At 39.6% G+C, this 6,000-nt stretch overlaps 1 long non-coding RNA gene across 3 annotated transcripts in view; it reads left to right on the top strand.

The window, feature by feature from the left end:
- The window catches only part of LOC146058573 (uncharacterized), a 35,998-nt gene extending 33,294 nt beyond the window's left edge, over positions 1 to 2,704 (top strand). For 2 of the 3 annotated variants that reach the window (XR_014469873.1, XR_014469872.1), the window contains 2 exons: positions 1,317 to 1,393; positions 2,579 to 2,697. This is a non-coding gene — a long non-coding RNA (uncharacterized LOC146058573). Of the gene's footprint in view, positions 1 to 1,316; positions 1,394 to 2,578 lie in introns of all 3 variants that reach the window. The other variant, XR_014469874.1, reaches the window with a different exon arrangement.
- Positions 2,705 to 6,000: the final 3,296 nt, after the last annotated feature.

Below are 6,000 nucleotides of genomic sequence, written 5' to 3' on the forward strand. Positions count from 1 at the left end.
GACACAAAGCCAGAAAACCACATTGTGATTGACAGAAGGGCCTGCTAAAGGTATTTTGGAGTTCAAATTATATGGAACAAACAGGCACATACTGAATCCTGGGTAATAAATGAGTTATATTACAAATATTATTGAAAGATGGATTTATCCTTTAGCCTATATCCTTAGTGGCAAAGTCTAGTTTTTGTCATTTATTTTGAATAGGGCTTTCATTCAAATACGTCTATATATTAGATGTGTTCCCCAAGACAAATATTGTCCTGTACTGCGTTACCGCAGCCCTTTAAATAATGTACATATAATAAGGGGATTTTTTTGCTTCCTGTAACACACTCATGTAATATGGTACATTTATTTTATGTGGCCAGAGTGTTGATGGGACATTAAATGTGGTGTAGTGTGGAAGTGATATTGCTCAAGCCATGTAAAAGCGCATTTTATTTGGCTATATAATCTCCTTTTTGGCAGGCTAATATCTGAGTCCAGCCTCTAGATCACATACATTAAAGTACATCCAAACCCTGAAGCTGCAGCTGGGGAAATTATAACCTTATACTGTACACATAAGGTAGTCGGTGACCAATATGTTCAGTAGTGCGCGTGAGAAAGACCTTTTAGTCCAGAATCATGTTTAATTTGTGCTGAGTATGAGAGGAGGCAAACTCTTTACTGAGGAGGACTCTCCCGTCACAACTGCATTACATAGTGGAAAGCCTTATTATTTATATGCCACATAAACACCATTGAGTATAGTTTATTTTGCCTAGGCTCTTGCAGATTGGAATGGCTTGCTAAACAAGGGCTTTAATTTAGTGCTGTAAGACAGAAGTACAGCGGCAAAGAGCTGAAACAGCGGTATATGTATACAGTGCCTTGTCATCCTGAGGAGAATTTATATTTAAAGTCCATAAATAATTCCCTATAGTGTAATAATTAGTCCTTGAACATATCCATGTGAAAAAAATAGAACAAGTTTTTCAGAGATTGTGGGGGGAATTTAATAAAATGGGATGTTGCTATGGGCAACCAATCTGATACCATCTATTATCTTCCAGAAGGTGCTAAATAAATGAAAAGTGGATTCTGATTGGTTGCCAATAGCAACATCCCATATGACATAGAACTCCCATGATCTGTGGCTGCAGGGTTTTGTTACACTTTACAGTACAATGAAATGATGATGATTACTTTTTTGGGGATGGGGGTGAATATTATTACTTACTGCACACATACAAACAAACAATTATACTGACCTAAATATGTTCTGGATTTTCCATGTCTAGGGATGAAAATTATTTTTTTTTTTTTATATTTAGGTATAATAGAATAGATGCACCTCGATCTGGCATGCACTCCCAATATATGTAGCAAGTGCTCTGGTGCCCTCAAGGAGGTAGGTATACTGTAAATAAAGCACTGCGACACTCAAGAGTCTGGTTTCATACATAATTATACAGGTTTTAATCCATTTAATCCATAAAGGCAGAAGCAGGTAGCAGCAGCTGCTACCTGTTTCTACTTTTATGTAATAAAAGGATTTCTTCATACTTGAGTGCCGGTTCTGACTCCTTCCATGCTGTGGGGGGTAAGTGTACAGTAATGCAAGATATAAATCAATAAATGAATAAATAAGTATATGCACAACAGACAACTAAATGGAGATAAAAACCAATACAACTAATAAAGTTTAATAGTCAAAGATTCTAACTATATCAAATAAAAATATAATATAAATATAGTCATGATGACAGACCTAACAAGGATGTGAAAGATAAATGTGGGCCATTAACAAAATATTATGTTGTGTCGTGTATTTTATGCTTTTATTTTATACAGTCTACATTTTTCTGCAGAACTAAAACACAAAAAAGAGAAATCTGATTCTTCTATTTATTCTGCACAATGTAATAACATTTTTTAACCCTTTAATATTATATTCCATTTATGTGTGATTATGGGGTAACTAATAAATAAACAACCAACCAGCTCTATACCTACCTTCCAACTTTTTTGGGGCCGGGAGTGGGACATGCCACACCAAAGGCTAGGCCATGATGAAACGGGGGCGGTGCCTCAGAAAAAGGGACAGAGCATCTGCAAATGGGGGCATGGCCCAGTGATGTGACCCAACATGTACATCATTTTGGGGGGGTGTCCAGCTCTCCCTGAGCAGCTGGGCAGCCCCCAGGCTCCATCCCTGTACTGAATAGATGATGTGCGCATGCACATGCCATCAATTCACTGATCACTAGCTGCTGTTCTAGACAAGCCATCTATTCACTGATCACTGGCTGCTCTTCTAGGCAGAGCAGCAGTGATCATCAGTTCCCCCAACTGTGCCCCCCACCCCCTTCATGGGACACTGCGACCCATGGAGGGACAGCCTCCAATGGCACTGTCCTACTGTAATCAGAACAGTTGGGTGGTATGCAGCAATTGTTATTTTTCAAACACAGCCTGTAAAATGTAAGGTAGAAGATGATTGGCTAGTACTTTATCGCTTACAATTTCTCTCTGACCTTTGATTATTCTATGTCAATTACAAAACTGTATTTAACAGATGTTTTTCTTGATATAGGTCAAATATCAAGCTGGAAACCCATGGCTCCTTGCTGTTACCTAATAATTCCAGGGGATCTTTCTGCAGTCTTTTTTTTTTTTTTCTATACAGTTCTCGTAAAATACTTTTATTGCCTGTACTGCTATAATAAAATTTAATTTTACCACTGTGACAAGAGAATAAGAGCACCTTTGGTCAAACTGCTCCAGTGCAGTAACAAACTCATAGCTAACCCATGTTAATTAAATCATGTGAGATGATTAAGGCAGGTGAATTAGGCTGAAAACATGATTCTAGGAGTAGATGCAGGATTATGGGAAAGAGACAAAAAGATGGCAGTCTATTCTATTCATGAGATATAAAAGGTGACATCAATATCATACAAAATAAGCAATGACCTATAATACTATCATTATTCATTTATCTTAAAATATTTGCATCATAAAATACAATGGAGAATAAATAAATAGGATCGTAGGGGTAATACAAATGGGTGCAAGGTTTTGAAAACCCTGCACAAGAAAAAAAAAGTCTAATGGCTTCCATTGGGGAGGTACTGATGGGTGGGAAGAGGACTGTTGGGAGAAGAGGGGACTGTTGGAGGATATTGTTCTCCTTGGTGCAGGGGGAGGATATGCAAACACCCCAAGGGTCACACACACCAGGGGTCAAACTCCTTACAGGTGACTCACACACACTCACACATACTTATACACACTGCTGCTGAAGAAGACCAAATCCTGACATCCTTGAGGAAGAAGAGCCTGCTTCAGAAGGGGAGTAATTAAGGACTAATTAAGCTAACTGGAAACTAATTTTATGTCCCTGAATAGCAAAAACCCTGTGGCTGTTCAAAAATCCCTGAACCTTGGATTTTTTAAAACAATGAACACACAATTTAATATGCCCCATAGTGTCTTTAACCCTTTCAGGTTCAACGACTAGTCAGTCATAACAGCCTAATAGCAGATCCAATGGTGAGCCACTTTAAAATAAGAACATTAACATTGTTCAACATTCAATGTAGACCATTTTTGAAAAAAAAAAAAAATTACAATTAAATCAAACATTTAAACCAGACTGTTTAAATTCCAAATAAAAATTGGACTGCAAAGGGTTAAAGACCTTGTGAGGTTTTAGATGGTTGTGGAAGGTTTCTTTTTGTTTATTAACTTGATCATTCTAAAACAGAGCCCAGTGGTTTGGGTGTTCTCTCCTCTGGGTAAAGGTTGGGCTGGAACTTTCTTTCTTCCTCAGAGCCAACCACCTTTAGGCCGTAAGCAGTATGTTGGCTAGTGCCCACTTGCACCTCTGCAATGTCTGCCTTTGACCCACCACCTGTCCCCTAGCATAGCATCCATCACCCAGCAGCACAGATCACAGCAGCAGCCAGAAACATCCATCACCTCTCACCCATGCACCCCTTATCCACACATATTTAGACATTTTGGTGTTCAATGCCAGCAAGAGATCCCCCATATTTTAACTAGGGACAGCTCTGAAGTAAACAAATGATTGGTGCTTCAAAATATGTGCAGACTCACACAAAGGGGTACATTTACAAAGGTGGGCGTTCTATTGATGATGGGATGTTGCCCATAGGAACCAATCAGATTCTACTTATTATTTATTAGCACATTCTAGAAGATAATAGACATAATCTGATTGGTTGCTATGGTCTACATTCCATCTCAAATAAATTTCTCATCTTAGTTAATTTACCCCGTCTCCTTTTTTCACACAATTCGGGGAATCTGAAATACAACCCAAGCGCTTGTTTTTAATTGAGTGAAAAAGACACAATGGGCGGTATTCAATGTGAATACCGGCGAGGTGCAGCGAATCCTGTTTAGGATTCGCTGCACATTCGCCACGTTCCGGAGCCTCGCCGGCTCCGGTATTCAACGAGTCAGGGGCTCGCTGCCCCTGACCGGCGAATATGAGCTTCTGCGGCGAACGCCGCAGGGAGCCTGAGGACGGTGGCAGGCAGGGAGATGGAAGTCTCTCTGCCTGCCCCAGAACGTTTGTGGGGGGGAGGTGGGCTCCCCGGGTGCCAGGCAGCACAGGCTGGCCCCCGGGGGTGCCAGCAGGGGACCGGGCATATTCACTACACCCGATCATGCATATGTAACGATCGGGTGCAGTGAATATATGAATATCTAATGAGCGGCTCGGCTCCGGCGCCCCCTGCTGGCTGCTGTGTAAAAAAAAAAAAAAAAATTTTTTTAATTAAATATATATTCATGTGCTTACAGCACATGAATAAAAATAGCATGCCCCTCCTCAGAATAAAATTCCTGATTTTTTGACACCAAATGTAAAAAACAAAACACTTTATTTTAAAAGTTCACATTCCACTTCTCCATAAAAAGATAGCGATTGCTACTCGGTGAATCATGGCGAAAAAAACCTTCAAATGTATTCGCCATCTGGTCATTGAATAGGGTGATTCACCGTTTTAGTCAAAAATTTGCCAAACAGCACAAATTCGCCATAAAAACATGTCGAATCAGGCTCATTGAATACCGCCCAATATCTACGTCATTGTTTTAGGTTTGTTTTATTTGTATATTTTATGTATACCAGTACTAGGTACCTATTTACATTTTCTATTACATTAGATATCCAGCCAGTTCTAAAGAAAAAAGTTGTAATTACAATTACAAATAGGTGTACAGTATATTATAGTTGATATTAAATTGGGAATATTATTTATTACTTTTTATATATTACAATATACTTTAAGGATATGTAAAATTCTTATTTTAAAGAAGCATTTAGCGTTTAGTGTCATTCAGGAGGATGCAGAGTAAGCTCTGGGCTTATCCCCCTTTTTAAAAATGTCTCTTTTACACTCACTGGAAAGGTAGACCCATGTCCTCCATAAACTGCTACTCAGAAGCAGGGCCATCATCAGGAGAGGACTGCCAGGACTCCAGTCCTGGGCCCAGACATTAAAGGGGAGTCTATAAAGGGTGATTTGTCATATACAAAGGTTACATTTCCCTTGAAGCAAATTAGAGATAGAGTAGTGCAGCCAGTGCTGCATATAGCGGAGGTTTCAAAAGGCATGCAAGGGGTTCGAAAATGGGGGGAGGGCCCTGCCTGTTTTGTCAGTCCTGGGCCCCCTAATTGCTCATGACAGCCCTGCCTTTGACAACCACACCCTTCACACCAATCTTTAACATTATACACACACACACACAGCCTGCCCCCTTCATTCACCACACACGTAGCCTTTTTTTATTCCTACAGTAATATTAACCTTAATAATATAACTTTTCACTAATTTCCACTCTATTCTGAACACCTCAGCATACAATATTGTTCTTAGACTTAGGCTAAAGGGTTGCACCGAGGTAGCTGGGTGACTAAGCTAAGCAACACAAACCTATGGCACATCTAGCAGTGGCAGACATGATAGCAATTTTAAAAACTGG

Source organism: Crinia signifera, chromosome 1 (assembly GCF_055691185.1).
Source record: "Crinia signifera chromosome 1, ASM5569118v1, whole genome shotgun sequence".
Classification (NCBI taxonomy): domain Eukaryota; kingdom Metazoa; phylum Chordata; class Amphibia; order Anura; family Myobatrachidae; genus Crinia; species Crinia signifera.